Source organism: Heptranchias perlo, chromosome 34, assembly GCF_035084215.1.
Source record: "Heptranchias perlo isolate sHepPer1 chromosome 34, sHepPer1.hap1, whole genome shotgun sequence".
In the NCBI taxonomy this organism is placed as follows: domain Eukaryota; kingdom Metazoa; phylum Chordata; class Chondrichthyes; order Hexanchiformes; family Hexanchidae; genus Heptranchias; species Heptranchias perlo.
This window is the reverse complement of record NC_090358.1, coordinates 10,924,512-10,942,532: the sequence shown is the minus strand read 5'-3', so window position 1 is coordinate 10,942,532 and position 18,021 is coordinate 10,924,512. Positions and strand designations below refer to the sequence as shown.

At 41.8% G+C, this 18,021-nt stretch overlaps 1 protein-coding gene across 1 annotated transcript in view; it reads left to right on the top strand.

Moving 5' to 3' along the window:
• Window positions 1-18,021, top strand: part of LOC137301780 (cytosolic carboxypeptidase 4) — a 166,208-nt gene that overhangs the window by 80,050 nt on the left and 68,137 nt on the right. The gene's annotated exons all lie outside the window — the stretch shown is intronic.

Genomic DNA, 18,021 nt, shown 5'->3' with positions numbered 1-18,021 from the left:
AGTTGATGAACAGGTGGATATTTTACCTCTATTAAACTACAAAATAAAGGAAAGCCCCACTGGAGAAATACTAAAGAATTTTAGTGAGATGATGAATGCTGAAGCCTTGGGGAAGTTGTTACTGTGATTGATCGTGAGTGCCCTTTGAAAAGCCCAGGGCTGGGTTTCTGTAATTAGTGAGTGATTGTCCAATACTATTCTCACCATTGAAAATACTGACGTTCACACACCGTACCTGGAGTTTCACTCTCGTTGCTGTTGCACTCCATTCAGTTAATCATCTTCAGAAGCTGCCAAACTTATGATGAGGAATAACCAGGGGCTTTCTCACAGGAAACAGTCTGAAGAAAACCATAAGGTCCCATTGTAGTGGCGCAGTAGGTTAGCATACTGTCCTTTCATCTCTGGAACTGGACTTCAGCTGGGCTTGTATAGTTCTGCAAATGACTAAATATGATCCTTGTATTAAAAGGAAGTAGTTGAATGCAGATTGCTCCGAATGTGAGGAGTGGGTAAAATTTTGGGCACTTTTTTGAAAAGACTATGTGGTTCATGGTTCCTTTATATGTGATAAAAATTGAAAAAGTGCTTGTGCCTGTCACACCTCAGATTTAGCAGCTGCCACACAACCCTGCCTTTGGGCTGTATTTCAATTTGTTTACACAAAGTTTTTGAAATTATTCATTTATTGAAGACTGTTCCCGACCAGTGATTCAAGTGGATTACTTTTTCACTATTTGGACAAAAGCTGAACATTGCCTTTGGAAAACAGAGTTTCCAAATATATTCCAGGGTTCCTCAGCTGATACTCTCCTCCATCAACATCTCCTGGATCTATCCCCTCTCTACCATAGACTCGAAACTTGGTCATTGGTTATTGGCTGCTCCAAGCTGACCCCACATTATCCACAAGTGGACTTCATCCCAACATGGCCTTCTGGCCCTAGACTTTAACTTTGGACTATTTCATATTGTCTCCTCCCTGCTCTCAGTCTACAACCACTGCATGTCTCACCTACCCTCTGCCATGCCTATGTAACTTGGAATTCCTTTTATATCCATTTGTCTCCACATTTCAGGCCTGCTGCTCCAGGCCTGAGTCAAACACATCTTCACCCTTTTTCAGCCCCTCTTGGGCCCTTGTCTCCGCTACTTCTCCTCATCCAGCCCTGCCATCTCTCATCTTTGTCCTCTCACTCATCCCTACCTCAGCCTCATCCTCTCCTGTCACTGTCCCAGGCTTGGATTTCCCTTTGATCAAGCTCACTGCTACTCTCTCTGCCTCTCTTGGTATTCTCCAATGGGCCCATCATGACACCTGTTGCTGCCTCCTTAAGAGCAGTAACTCAAAGTGCCCTATCCTCTTCTGTCACTGACCTTCCCACACAGTGTGGCTTACAGGGGCTAACCTCACCAACTTCCTTCCTGTTCTACTACCCCTGGACTCTACTGGTGGATTAACAATCAACGCCCCTCTATGCATTTCTCTCAGAATGTCCACTAGCTTGTGAACAAGCTCCTTGCCAACCTTATTGGAGATGATCATAATGACATCTTGGCTTTGACTCAAACCTGGCTCACAGGTGGTGACACCTTGCCCCCTACCGGAGCCTGCCTGCATGGCTACACTTTTCACCACCTGTCTTACCCAAACTATCACAGTGGTGGCATGGCCTTTATGACCAAGTCACACTTTAGTCTCTTGCCCCGGTCCTTTGGCATCTCCACCTCCTTCGAGCACTTCACCCCTCATCCCATTCTACCACTCTTGCCTTTCCTTTAAAATTGTTATTGTCTACCACCCCCCAAGCTCCACCCTGATTTCTCCCTACGAAACAGGATAAATCTAACCTGACTAATTACTGTCTTATCAGGCTACTCTCAATCTTCAGTAAAGTGATAGAAGAAATCATCAATAATGCCATCAAACAACACCAACTCACCAATATCTTTCTCAACAACAACAACTTGCATTTATTTAGTGCCTTTAACGTAGTAAAACATCCCAAGGCACTTCACAGGAATGCTATCAGACAAAACTTGACAACGAGCTGCATAAGGAGATATTAGTACGGGTGACCAAAAGTTTGGTCAAAGAGGTCGGTTTTAATTCATAAAAATCCAAGGGGCATAAACTTGAGCATACTACACAACTGACTTAGCTATCCATCCCCAGATCCTACTGGACCACCTCAAACTCTACTAGGCATTATTGCTCTCTGACAACATAATTTTCTGTTAATTGTATCCATGTGATTTATATCAATTAGCTTTAATTGTATTCAGGTGGTGCATATCAATTGGGAACTCTCTTGTATCTATTTATAAGAGAGCTGATATCGGATGATGTGGTGGTGGTAATGGGGATCTCTGTGAATAAAGGTGTGAAGTAACTGCAGATTAGACTCTAGTATTCTATCCTTCACCACCTGGCTATCCAATTTATAACACCTTTACTCTAGGAATATCCTGGAGGATGAAGATAACTGCAGGCTCCTTTTATTCATTAATAACTGCTTCCTTAAATCCCTCCCCCCTGCACCCTCACCTTTAACAACAAGTGCAAGGAGCTCATGGACTTCTTTGTCACCAAGATAGAGACCATCTTTTCAGCTGCCTCTTTTGCTTCCCCCACTCTTGCCCACCAACCCAAACCTTCCCAGTCCTGTCCCCAACCTAGCCTTGAACCCCAACTTCAAAACTGACTAAAGCTTCCTGTCAGTTTAATTTTCCTGTTATAAATGTGGTTCCTCTGTTTCTAAACCCTCCACAGTTTCTGTCAGACAATCTGTAATGGATAATGACTTGAAGGCTTCATATTTCCTAAGAACCACTCTGAAAAAATTTACAACCCCTTCCAAAAGCAGCTGGATGAATATTGGAGCTGAGCTAATATATTTGAGAGGATTGCTCCTATAATTCTTGGATAGTTGGCATTCCAAAGAATGTGTAACTCAGTGATGAGTACAGTTGCAATCCAGTGTTTCCAATCAATGTACCGCCCATTCTTTTAACCTGGTCAAGGTTAGTGATGCATTTTATTGGATTTTAATCAAATATATGTGTTGCTGAGTTGAAAAGTATGAACATTCCTCCAGATCTACATAATCAGGTGAGCTGGGTTCTCCAGTCTATGACATAATTTCTGTGCCGTGGTCTCCGTGGTGGTGAAATTGGTTTTCGGCGGTGGCACAAAATGGGCAATAACAAATCAGCAGTCCGTTTTACGCCCCGCACAATTTTCTTTTCCATTGAAGTCATTTAGTGCTACTGCCGAAGATTAATTTCAACCCTCATATCTTTAAAATTAAAAATCTTGCATATAGATCCCATATGCGGCATTACACCTTTCAAAAGCGCACACTTCTAAAGCATCATAAATCTTTTGGGTGAATAAAATTGTAATTGGCTCAAATGACCACCGGTTACCAAATAAATAAAGGGCTGTGTAAATACCAGCAAGTTAAAAGTAGAAAAAACTATCAATGAAAAATGGGTGGCTAGCCGAAAATCGAACAAATTCCTCAGTTTTCTCAGACCGAGAAGAAGAAGAACACAACAATTATATAGCACCTATTACATCTTTCAGGATATTCCAAAGTACTTTATAATCAATGAATTACTTTTAGAAGTGCAGTAAATTCCCACAACAGCAAATGAGATGAATGACCAGTTCATCTTTCTTTTCGTGTTTCTTGGTGTTGGAATGTTATCCGGGACATTGGGAGAATTTCTTGCACTTCTCTTAATTGTCTCATGGGATCTTTCACACCCACCTAAACAGGCAGACAGGAGTCTAGGTTTGCCATCTCATCCAATGGACAGCATCATCAACAATGCACCACTTCGTCAGTGCTGCACTTAAAGTGTTAGCCTAGATTATATGCTTAAATCTGAAGTGGGGTTTGAACCCACGACATTTTGACTCGGAGGCAAGATTGCTACTATCTGTGCCAAGCTGACAAGCAACTACCACAAGACTAACCAATCAAATCACTAAAATAATTTCTTCACACTGTTTTAGTTATCATTTTCATTATTTAATCAAGTCAATGTATACAGATAATAATAGCAGTAATAGCATAACAAACATAAAAAGTTACTCAATTCTGAAAAGTAAATCACTAACAAAATTGCTCTTTTAATGTTAAAAATGCATGCAAGAGGTTTATCCCACATCAGTTCACCTGACTGTCTGGAACTTGTAGATTGATATGGAAATTTTACTTGGGCATTGGGTACTGGGGATTTCCAGCTGCTGTAGACACATTTTGTGTAAGTATGAGACACAGAAATATGCATCATGCAAGTTCTAGTTTCCACTCTGTTCCTGCAGAATTGCAATACTCAGTGCATAATTACAACTCACATGTCATAACAACCAGGCAGAAAACTGGGAGGTTATAGATTTTCAGTGTGTATCTCTCTCGCTCTCTTTCTCTCAAATGCACACACATTTGTGAGAGATGAATCATGGGAGTTGTAGTTTGAATCAATCAAAGGTAGAAAGTTTTCAATTTTTAGCATTTTATACAATTTAAGCCATTAAATTAAAATTCTGAACTTCACAGTTTTGTTTGTGATGAGGATTTTTGAGTCACTGAGGAAGTTTGTTGTTTGCAATAGGGTCAAGGGGGGATGTTTGAGATATTTTGACGTTGATCTCATATTATGGTCAGTGTCAGTCAGTCATCCAGGCCCGGACCATGACAAATAACCACTTGCTCAGGTGATGGTCATTGAAGACTTATCAATGGAGAAAAGCCTTCCTGGGCATTGCCACACTGACAACTTCAGCAAAACTACTAATTTACTATGAAAGATAAAGGTGATAAAATATATTTCATAATGTAAATAAATGAGGGGAAAAAGGGAGGAGAGAAGAACAAATCCTTAAATACTTGCATCTTAGCCAAATACTGCAAATTTACTGTGGAAAGTAAAATAAAAAATAAACATTTTATAATCTAAAAGAATTGGCAATCAGAGATTATAGGAACAGAGAACAAAGTGCTTCAGTTAATCTGTTTCGTGGGTGTTTATTGAGGAATCCTCCCTCAACAAACACCTCCGAGACATGATGTGGAGATGCCGGTGATGGACTGGGGTTGACAATTGTAAACAATTTTACAACACCAAGTTATAGTCCAACAATTTTATTTGAAAATCACAAGCTTTCGGAGGCTTCCTCCTTCCTCAGGTGAATGTCAAGAAATCCTCGAACCTTTCGCATTTATAAATCACCAGGTATTGTTCTGTGATTTATAAATGCGAAAGGTTCGAGGATTTCTTGACATTCACCTGAGGAAGGAGGAAGCCTCCGAAAGCTTGTGATTTTCAAATAAAATTGTTGGACTATAACTTGGTGTTGTAAAATTGTTTACAATTGTCAACCTCCGAAACAGATTAACTGATCTCATTGCTGTTGGCTGCCACATCTGCCTACATAGCAACAGAGTACACTTCAGAATAATTGATTAGCTGTGAAGCACTTTGGGATGTCCCAAGGCTATGAAAGATGCTGTAGAAATGCACGTTCTTTTTTCTATTACATCTGTGAAGCCTGTATCTTTCAGTATCAGTGAGGTTTGTAACTTAGTTACCTAATCAGTTATACATTTGAACCATAGAATGCTACAGCCTGCACTGTACTGAACCCTCAATCTGTACACTCTAGAAATATACTGTACTGGACCTAAATAAGATGAGGGTATAACATAAAAACAATTTTGTGACTGACTCCAGGAATTCTCAGTGAAGAAGTTCTTCTGCATCTGAAAGCATAAATGTTCTTGCAAACTGGAATTAAAATTCTTAAGAATTCTGGTTACTGTGCTACCTTCATGTGTGAAAGTTTGATCGAGTTGGAATATTAAATATTTCTCGGTTTCCTCTTGTCAGTATGGCTGCATCACGAAGCATTGCCGTGGCGACATTCGACCATTCTAACATACCGGCAGTAATTAGGAGTGCATAGAAAGCTGACCTGCACTGTTTAGCCAGGGTCTAATCAAGTCGTGAATTATATTGATTTCATTAATTGGTGTTCAACCTAGTTCATGTAGGTGTTCATGTAGATTCATTTCAAGGTGAATTATAGAAATTGAAATTAGATTCCCAACGTGATTGTGAGCGCCTTCGGCCCATTTTATTGTACCACAATTAATTTAGAAATGATTTCAGGCTTATTATAAATTGTTAATGCAGATGTGTCTATCTCATTGGAGTTAGCAATCTGTGACTCTTTTTATTTGCTTTTAATTGTAGAGAGTGGAAAAATCGGGTTTCAGGCAAAGAAAATGTTGATTGCTTTTCACAGACCATTAAGAAATTCTTCCTTCTTTCAACAAAATTCCAGTTAATTTAGTTTCTTTATCTCACAGTTTCATATATTAGGGTGCCCGCAGCAGTCACTGCTCTGAGTCCCAGTGAACCTACATTGTTGTTACTTCAAAGGCAGATGTAATAACCCAGTAATTAATTCAGTAACTTCCCCGATAGTTCCACGCTCGTAATAACAAAGCCCTTCTCTGTTATGTCAAAATTTGTGTCTTTTTTGAATCACAAAATCTTATTCATCCCATTATAATTTCTAATTTTGATAAGTGTTTTCAACTTCCTCCATGGCCTCGCCCTTCCCTATCTCTGTAACCTCTTCCAGCCCTACAACTCTCCGAGATCTCAGCGTTCCTCCAATTCTAACCTCTTGTGCATCCCTGATTTTAATCGCTCCACCATTGGCGGCTGTGCCTTCAACTGCCTAGGCCCTAAACTTGAATTCCCTCCCTAAACTACTCTACCTCTACCTCCTTCTTTAAAACGCTCCTTAAAACCTACCTCTTTGACCAAGCTGCTGGTCACCTGTTCTGATATCTCCCTATGTGGCTCGGTGTCAAATTTTGTTTGGTGACGCTTACGTGAATTGTCTTGGAACATTTTACTACATTAAAGGTGCTATATATATGCAAGTTGTTATATATGAAATGCTTTGGAATGTTTCAGAGCAATGTGATAAGGTATTGTAAAAATGCGAGTCTTTTAATTCCTCAGTTACATTCCAACCAGAGTATTGACTGTCTTCTGGACCTCACGCCAACCACAGCCGAGAGCACCTGGGACCAACTCTTCGGTCTCCAATGGTGCTCTTTCACTCTGACACCCCCAGTATGTGCAGGGAGCTCATATTGAGGAATTGCACATCCCAGCCTGTGAATTTCTGGACGTTCATTTCAATAGTCAGAGAATAATGGGCTTCCTAGGTGCAATTTTCCGGGAATGTTCAAGCGGAAAATCTCCACTTAGATTAAAAGAAAATGCCTTTCAATGTAACAATAAGGCGCTCTTGACCGCAGCACCATATGCTAGAGTAGGGTCTCATGTTTAGCTCTGATATTCCTCTCTTCAATGCACCTTGGGCTCCTGCACCAGAAGCGAGCTATGCCCAGAAGTAGTAGACGGTGCTGGCATTTCATTCCGTAGTTCATTTACATAATGTGGACATGCAATGCCTGTGAATGAATGCTCGTCCATTTGGTGAACAAAGGAGCTGTAGCAACTTAAAGGCACAGTGGCTGGAAGATTACTTTTTTTTCCATTACTGCTGCCTGAACAAAACATGCCAGATTATTGAAGGTGACCAAACTGAGTCTGCTAGATTATCGTCGCTGCCTGAATTTTGTTAGGGCTGCCGAGAAGTTGTCACTTTAATTTTAAGGAGAAAGATGGCAGGCATCACTCGAGGAAGAAACAGGCCTCTTGATTTTATGGCAAAGCAGCGGAGATGCTGCTTGAGGAAATGGAAGGCAGGAGGGAAATTCCATTTGCTTGCCATGGTTGCAGAGTTGCCAGAGCACAACATGCAGGAAGGGAAAGAGTATAGGAGCAGACAGTAGGTTACATCAAATTATATCGAAACTACAGCACAGAAACAGGCCATTCGGCCCAACTGGTTTATGCTCCGCATGAGCCTCCTCCCTCCCTATCTCATCTAACTCTATCAGGATACCCTTCTATTCCTTTCTCCCCCATGTGCTTATCTGGTTTCCCCTTAAACGCACCTATGCTATTTGCCTCAACTACTCTTTGTGGTAGCGCGTTCCGCATTCTTACCACTCTTTGGGTAAAGGTGTTTCTCCTGAATTCCCTATTGGATTTATTAGCGACTATTTTATATTTATGACCTCTAGTTTTGGACACCCCCACAAGTGGAAACATTTTCTCTTCGTCTACCCCTATCAAACCCTATCATTATCTTAAAGATCTATATCAGGTCACCCCTTAGCCTTCTCTTTTCTAAAGAGCCCCAGTCTGTTCAGCTTTTCCTGATAAGGATATCTGCTTAGTTCTGGTATCATCCCTGTGAATCTTTTTTGCACCCTCTACATCCTTTCTATAATACGGAGACCAGAACTGTGCACAGTACTCTTAAGTGTGGTCTAACCAAGGTTCTATGCAAGTTTAACGTAACTTCTTTGCTTTTCAATTCTATCTCTCTAGAAATGAACCCTAGTGCTTAATTTACCTTTTTTATGGCCTTATTAACCTGCATCGCTACTTTTAATGATTCGTGTATCAGTACCCCTAGGTCCCTCTGCTCCTCTACCCTGTTTAAATTCTTATTATCCAAGCCTTTCCACCATCAGGCACAAGTCAGGAGTGTGATGGAATAATCTTCACTTGCCTGGATGAGTGCAGCTCCAACAACACTCAAGAAACTTGACTTGACTTGGAAACATATCACTGTTCCTTCGTCGTTGCTGGGTCAAAATCCTGGTACTCCCTACCTAACAGCACCGTGGGAGTACCTTCACCACACGGACTGCAGTGGTTCAAGAAGGGGGCTCACCATCACCTTCTCAAGGGCAATTAAGGATGGGCAATAAATGCTGGCCTTGCCAGCGATGCCCACATCCCATGAATGATTTTTAAAAAAAGCAGTATGTGGCCTCCTTATTCTTCCTACCAAAATGCATCACCTCACACTTATCCATTTTGAAATTCATTTGCCAATTACTTGCCCATTCTGCAAGTTTATTACTGTCCTCTTGCATTTTGATGCATTCTTCCTTTAAGAACATAAGAAATAGGAGCAGGAGTAGGCCAATCGGCCCCTCGAGCCTGCTCCGCTAACTATATCCACCAATTTGGTGTCATCCGCAAATTTTGAGATTGTACTTCTGATTCCGGAATCCAAATCGTTAATGTAAATTGTGAACAACAACCATCCCATCACCGATCCCTGTGGTACACCCCTTCCCACCTTTTGCCAGTCTGAGTAGCTACCCTTAACCCTTACTCTCTGTTTTCTGTTTTGTAGCCAGCTTGCTATCCATTCTGCTACATTTCCCCTGACTCCACATGCCCTGACCTTAGTCATGAGTCTACAATGCGGTACCTTTATCCAAGGCCTTTTGGAAATCCAAATATATCTCATCTACTACATTACCCTTGTCTATTCTTTGTTACTTCTTCAAAGAATTCAATAACTTTGGTCAAGGTTTAGTGACATTTCTGTCGATGTGGGAGAACAAAGGACATGATATATTACATTTTGTGTTCGGAGCTTTCATTTGTTCATCCAGTGTAAGTGCCGGGCAGAGGGATTTTGTTGCTAGGACAGGGATACTACTTTCTTCTGGGTGTTGTGGTTACTGATGTAGAAATTCATGGGTCAGAGAAGATGGTACAAAGAATGTGGTGGTTGTGGTAATTGACGAGCTTCTTTCAGGACTGTTTCAGTTAATGCTTGCCAATTGGCTCTAGTAGTTTGTAATAGGTGATGGTAGCTTCTCGTTCTCTTCTGATTCCCACCTCCCTCCTCCTCTTCCTGCACTTCTCTGGGTCCATGGCTCTGTCAATGATCAGGTTGTAGAGAATGCAGCATAAGACAATGATCCCTGGACCCTTTGGCCGATTGATACAACAAGATGCCCTAAGACTTATCCAGGCATCATAAGTGCTGTTTCAGCATACCTTTTGTGTGTTTGAAGAATGGCTGTCATGGGCTTCATTCTACTTGTTCTTTGTCTTTGCTGCAGTTTAAAGATGGCACAGAGGGGTCATGGGCCTCAGCAAAAGCAGGTTTACGTGGTCCCCCAGGAACTGATCCTTCAACTTGCTGATCATCCAAAAACAATGGGAGGGACTACTGACTGCCTCAAAAAGAAGGCATCATAAGCCACGAGGCAATTTCGTATTCATCTGCATGATCTTATGCCGATGGTCACACACAAGCTAGGCATTCATATAAGGGGCACTCCCCCACAGAGGAGCATGAAGGCCAACATGCATGTCATCAATCACTCCATGGACTTGAAGAAGCCAGCCATATGGGATAAGTCAAGTGCTTGGGCTTACTCATCCCTGGTTTCCATGGAAAAAGTGATATATCGGCTAGCTCTGATGAACATTTAGTGAATGCACCAATGCACTGCTGACTAGCTAATGCTAGTTATATCAGGCGTGGAGCCCTTGCCTTGAAGCAAAAAGATTCAAATCCATGGACACCTTTAATGAGACTAATAATGCCGTGCCGGCCCTACAGTGTGCATCAAATCCTTCTGAAGCAGGTTGTAGAATTACCATACTACATCCCTGCTGAACCCCATTCTCCAAAGACATTGCTCCGCAGTAAAGTCCATGTAGGTTCTGTTGGGACACCACAGTAGTAGGGAGTAGGTGCCCTCCTCCTCCTATGATGTTGTAGTTGAGCACAAAATCTAGGCTGACAATCCAGTGCAATTCTGAGGGAGTGCTGCACTGTCGGAGGTGACGTCTTTTGGATGACACGTTAAACCGAGGGCCTGTCTGCCCTCGCAGGTGGATGTAAAAGATCCCATGACACTATTTTGAAGAAGAGCAGGGAAGTATATTTATCCCCCGACCTACATCGCTAAAACAGATTATTTGGTCATTATCACACTGCTTTTTGTGGGACCTTGCTGTGTGCACATTGGCTGCTGTGTTTCCTACATTACAACAGTGACTACACTTTAAAAATACTGCATTGGTCGTAAAAGCACTTTGGGACATCCTGAGATCATGAAAGGCGCTATATAAATGTAAGTCTTCCAAAAAGAGCTTCCCATTCATCTTTCTCTTCTTCTCAACAGAAGCTTCAAATAAGGGTATCCCCCGTGGGACCCCCTTTGTGCAAACAGGATTAGTGGGCTTCAAACTGTCCTCAGCGCCCACAACAATAAACTGGCCACAGTAGTCACACTCTTTTGCAACAAGAAATCTATCTTAATGTGATCCCAGCATACTTCCAAATATAGAATTATGTTTGTTGGACTGATTACTGTCTGGCCTTTTAAGTGGAGCAGCCTCTCAGCACCAACTTTCATAGGGGCAGCCTGCATCTGACTAGCAGCTAGGAGGAACACAAGAAGATTGGTCACATGCATTGATGCTATCACCTGACCCTAATTTGCATGCCATTCTCATTGAGATGCAGTCCAGAGGACTCATCGGAGCACCACCATGTGGGCACAGCATCTCTCTGCCATTTTTCCTGTTAGGAGTGCCCAAAAAATTGGGGTAGTTTGGGCACTGTATAGAGTAATAACAGGGCCCAAGTGCCTGCTACAAAATAATTTCATCTATGGAAAAACTCAGCTAAAACCTTTGTAAAGCTTAACCAACATGAGCGATCCAGGCAGTGACACCGACTTAAGGTTTCACTGAGGCAGAAAGAAAAATACTGGAAATCTGAGGCAAAAGGACAAGTTCATTTTCCCATAATTAAGATCGCCACAAAGTGTGGCTCTGATTTAGCTGGAGCTAGTGCCTCTGCATGAGTCCAATTAATTAATGTCAGTATTTAGCAAGGGTTTTGGTTTTCATGCTGTCAGTTCAAATGTATAACCTGATATTTAGTAAATGCTGGTGCCATACACTTTCTATAATTCCATACCCCTGGAACCCCGTTATCTATGAATAATTCATATGCCACTTGAATAATTCCTGCAACGTCTGAATCGAGTATCTCATGAATGATTCCTGTACTGCATGAATACTTCCTGTACCTCAAGTATCGCGTGGACCCTGCAACTCCTTGAATCCTGTTACCTATCACTAATGCATGAATTCTGTAACAAATAAATAATGTACCCCTTGAATCCTGTACTCCATGAATAATTCTTGTACCCTATGATTGTGGTACTCCATGAATAATTCATGTATCACAAGAATAATTTTGTACCCCAGGGATCCTGTATTGATTGAATCCTGCACCCCATAAACAAATTGTGCAGACTATGAATCCTACACACCATGAATAATTCCAGCACCATATGAATCTTGTACACCATGATTAATTCCTGTATTGCATGAACCCCATTACCGTCAATAATTCCAGTACCTCATGAATAATTCCTATACTCCATGAATCCTGCATTTGAATTCTGTATCCCACAAATCCTTTGCACCATGAATCTCATATCTCACAAATTCTGTACCCTATGAATAATTCCTGTACCTCATGAATCCAGTACTCCTTGAAACCCATATCCCATGAATAATCTCTCTATCTCATGCATTCTGAACTCCATGAATTATTCCTGTACCCTAAGAATCCTGTGCCTCACGATTCCCATAAACCATGAATAGTTCCTTTACCTGATGAAGCTTACACACCACAAATAATTCTTGAACTCCATGATTTCTGTAGCCCACAAATCCTACACTCCATGAATAATTGCTGTACCACATGAACCCCATACCCATGAATAATTTATTTACTACTGTAACAAAGGACTTTGCACATGGCATAAACTGTTGCCAACACATTTATTGCACAGATATCCAAATTGTTATTATCAACCTAATTCTTCTTACCAAGGTACTTCCCTATTTATAATGGGCTGTCTATAGTGCATGGCTATCAGTCAGACGGTTTGGTTAAGTGTTTCCCCAGAGGCAGGAATCAAACAGGAGAAAGGCAGCTGATTGTCAATGTCAGGCTCTTGGACCTGAGGTGGTTCTTGATCTCTGATCCGGGAGTGCTTGATAGAACAGTATATAAAGCACTTTACTATGCATCTAACACCTGCTGTACCTGACCTGAGTGCCTGGCTGACGACACCCAGCTCTACCTCACCACCACTTCTCTCGACCCCTCCACTGCCTCTGATTTGTCACACTTCTTGTCTGACATCCAGTATTGGATGAGCAGAAATTTCCTCCAATTAAATATTGGGAAGACTGAAGCCATTGTCTTTGGTCCCCGCCACAAACTCCGTTCCCTAGCCATCGATTCCCCTGGCCACTGTCTGAGGCTGAACCAGACCGTTTGCAACCTCGGCGTCCTATTTGACCCTGAGCTGAACTTCTGACCCCATATCCTCTTTATCACCAAAACCTCCTACTTCCACCCCCTTAACATCGCCCTTCTCTGCCCCTGCCTCAGCTCATCTTCTGCTGAAACCCTCATCCATGCCTTTGTTACCCCTAGACTCGACTATTCCAATGCTCTCCTAGCCGGTCTCCCACCTTACACCCTCCATAAACTTAAGCTCATCCAAAACCCTGCTGTCTGTAACCTAACTCACACCATTCAACCATCACCCCTGTGCTCGCTGATCTACACTGGCTCCTGGTCTGGCAACGCCTTGATTTTAAAATTCTTATCCTTGTTTTCAAATCCCTCCATGGCCTCACTCCTCCCTATCTCTGTAACCTCCTCCAGCCCTGAAACCCTTCGTGATCTCTGCACTCCTCCATTTCTGGCCTCTTGTGTATTCCCGATTTTCATCACTCCACCGTTGGCAGCCATTCCTTCAGCTGCTTAGGCCCTAAGCTCTGGAATTCCCTCTCTAAACCTCTCTGCCTTTCTACCTCTCTCTCCTCCTTTAAGACGCTCCTTAAAATCTACCTCTTTGACCAAACTTTTGGTCACCTGTCCTAATATCTGCTTATGTAGCTTAGTGTCAAATTTTGTCTGATAATGCTCCTGTGAAGCGCTTTGTGACGTTTTACTATGTTGAAGGTGCTGTATAAATGCAAGTTGTTATTGTTGAAATCACATGAGTTTCATTCTCTGACATTAACAGCCACCAGGCTGATGAGTGCAAATGTTCCAAAAAGACAAAATCCGGAATAAAATTGGTTTTCAACCATCTAAAGCTGGGGATGTTTCCGATAGGCTCATCATTCAGGTGATAAACACAGAAAATTGTGAGTCCTGTTTTATTTGAGAATTTGCAATTTTTTTTATCACATCTATGAGAAGGGACAGGTTCTTGAGCAAATGGCTGTAATGCAATTTCAAGCCACATGATGGCAGCAACAATCAATTCTTTTTACCAAATCATCTACTTTAGCAAAATTATTTATTGTTTCTATAAAAACTTGCCAGAATGATAATACCCCCATGATGATTGCTGAGGGGCTAACTCTAATTGGTTGTGATTGCTAACTGCTACACTTGATACTGTAGGTGCTCGTGTCAGGAACCTTTCTCCTCGATTGTGGTAACTGAGCATAAATCAAAAGGGTAGCGATGAGAGAGATCTCAACTTAGAAAGGAGAAATGTTACCGTATACTTTGTTATCTTGAACCATTTACTGCTTCTCAAGGAAAGCAGTCACATAGAATTTCTGATCAGTTTCATCCGATTAACAGACTAAAGTAACCAATTAAAAAATGGGCCAGATCAGTTACTCCAGGTTTTCTCCCATTTAGTTTTCTGGTTGGGTTTTATTCTTGCACCAGAAGTAGCCACTGGGTTTGCAGTTAATTATGTTAAAATTAGCCATTGATATGCACACAATTTACCAGTGTTATGGGATATAGTACTCAGACATCTGTTGACCTGTATAAAATGGGCTGCTAGGGATGCTATTTGTGCTTGTGCATTTAAAGAGCCCAACAGTAAGATTTGTAACTGCATTTTGAGGCTATTTCTGAACCTTTTTTTTCCCTTTTTGTTTCTTTCCTGTTTCCACTTAATTGGTCAGAAAGCTTTGTACCATTTTGTTAGTAAGTCTACAATATCGGGACAATGGTTTTCCTAATGGGAATCCTCCTTTACTTATGTTTTTTGGAGGAAGAAGGGGACCACTGGAAAGATGCTGTACCAGAGACAGATTGCACCCATCCGCTGGTACTCTCACAACTACATTTAAATGCAGAGGTGCACTTACTTATCAACGAAAAAGTGGATATACAGGCTGCGGGTCCACAGGCAGCCAGATGCAGCACTGTGCCATTAACTGCAAGGACAGCTGCAGCTATCATGTGCCATACACCTGGCAATGCTAGTGGCTGTAATGACCAGCTGTGTCCTCAAGTCTTCTCCCTCTGCCTTCCTCCAAGGATGCTGCAATGCTGTCCTATACAGAGGTGCCCTGGAGTGATAAGCAGGGTCACCATCCTTTCTACCACCTCATTTGCAGCACCACCTCCTCTTTGCCAGACATAAAATGGGGGTTGGAAAGCTGTGCCACTTAGCCACAGAATCGGTTGCCTGCCTTACATTTACAGTGCCAGGCTTTGCGTTTTGTCAGGCATTTCTGTTACCAAAGTAACTTTTGCAAAAGCTGAAATATACACAATAGAAATATGAACAGCCTTTGTAATTGTTACCAACAGTTTTATTCCCTGACCCCTAAAAAAAGGCCCCCACAAATTTAGCAGTGGGACCAATGCTTGGGCAGATTGGGCGCAAGCTGGCCCACTGCTAAATTGGTACTCCATTTTATGCCTGAAAAACGGGCGCAACGTAAACTAATTTCTACCCCATTAGCATTTAATGGAAACCAAGAGCAGAAAGTGAAAGCCCTGCGGTGAGGGATCTACGAGCTCCGTGAGCGAGATGCCCGTCAACATATTCTGTTCGAGTCATATCTTTTGATCTTTTCTCTCTTCTCCAGTTGTGGGATCAGGGAATTTTCTGGGTGTCTCTAAAAATGGATTTATCTGAGAACACCGTACTGTCTTTAACCACAATACTAATTTTTAAACAAAGTTAGAGAATGCCACAGACTCTCCCACAGTGCTCCAGGATCAGGTGAAATTGTTCAAACAATATAAGAACATATTAATGTTCATACACCATCCCATAATGTTTCCTGACTTTGTTCAAAATTGATTCACTTTGTGGCCTATTTTAAACTGGAGCAATTTGGTTTAATTGGAGATAGTGAAGCTGCAGGACCTGCTAGCAGCTCTTTCTGCTCTGTAGCAATAACGTGACTGTTACATTCTTACCTGTTTTTAAACCTCCTTATTCTAGATAATTTCAGCATTCGTATTTCAGATCATTCTTATGGGTGAATCCAACTCTCCAAACCTTTGAGAGTGCACATCCATGCCTTGAAGGTTTCACTAACATGCACCAGTTAATGAAAAGCAAATCTATATTTGGTACTTGCTAATAGGTGCTGCCATAATATTTTCCTTTCATCTTCAAGAGCAGTTAGAGTATCATGAGATCTCATTTGAAATAAAACTGCAATTCTAAAACTGTTGTAAGTTTCTCCTCCTGAGATCGCTCAAGGTAACTGCCAAACCTGAGAGGATTATTTCACTTTTGCTTTAACTCAAGGGTCATATCCAACTGCCCAACAAATTCTCAAACTAACTGGTCCAAAAAAACCCTTGCTTTTTTATATCCTGGTACCAGGTTGGCTAGGATGTGTTTTGGATAGCTAGCCTCTCAGATTCAAAAGGAGATGCCAGTTAAAGACAAACTGAACCAATCATGGAGTCTGTATATGTTTGAAAGTTCTGTGTCAGACTCTCTGCAAAACCTATTGCCAAGGAAACTATAACAACACACTCTGCAACACTGCATTGGGTAGACTTTAGCTCGCTGTTGAACTTCCTTTGCATAGTGACTGAGTTTTAAAGTGACAGCTAGCAAAACAACTTTAGAAAAAAAATACCTCTGGGGTAATTTTAATCTAACCCACTCGGCGGGAAACTGATGGGATTGGATCGGCCACCCGTTTTGCAACCCACCCGATTTTACTCTCCATTGACTTCAGTCAGGTAAATTAGGTTAAAATTGCTACCCTCGTTTTTGCTATATTGACCCTTGAGCCACGGTCACCCTCAATCCATGATTACCTTCAAACCACCATCACCCTCGAGCTACAGTGACCTTTGAACCACAGTCGTTCTCGAACTGAAGTGGCACTGAAACCAGGGTGACCTTCGAACCACAGTGGCTTCTAAGCCAGAGCATTTTTGGACAAATCTGTGCAGAAGAACTTTTCTCTCTTTTTCCTGTTTATAACAGCCTCCTAGCCATAAAGAAGAAACATTTAAACAAACAACCACTCCTGTGGCCAGTGCACATCCTTCATTGTGTGAGTGCAATCCAATGTAGCATGCGTGTAGGTTTTGGTGGCAGTGGATGTTCAGAGAAGACGTTTTGATTTCTCAGTGCAGGCTATTTGTGTGCCATGGAAAATTTGTGCCTCACAACTTTTCTGGAGTTGTATAGAATAAAAGAAAGCATGTTTGTATGCTTTGCTTAGCTTTCTGATGCTGCAACTCAATTTTTTTGTTCCAGCATTACGTAATGTATCCCAATATTAATAATATATGGCAAAAGTGATTTTTGACATCTTCTGATTATATTAAACTTCTTTCTTTATTTGTATACGGGTCCTATGGGTTGGTGAGACTCCATTCAGTCTCTCTGCTACCTCCATTCATGCAGCTTGCACTCTGTTTTCACTAGAGGATGGCCATTCACTCTAAAGAGCACCGCCCTCCTTTGCTGAACCTCTTGCATTCTAATGCCTTTTCCTGAAAATGTCAATTCACCCACATTACCCCTTGGCTGTACTGCAACTTTCACTAAAACATCCACGAAAATCTATTTCCCCAATCCATAAAGAACCGCTCCCTTCTAAGTGCGAACAGTAGTCCTTTAAAGAGCTACAACCTTGCTGAAAAATCCCACCTCCCCAGCCAATTGTGCCTCGCTTCAGCGCCGGTTTTCCACGCACTGGGAATTTATTACAATTGAGAGAGGGGCTTGCCTCACAATTCATGGCACGGTCTGCCCT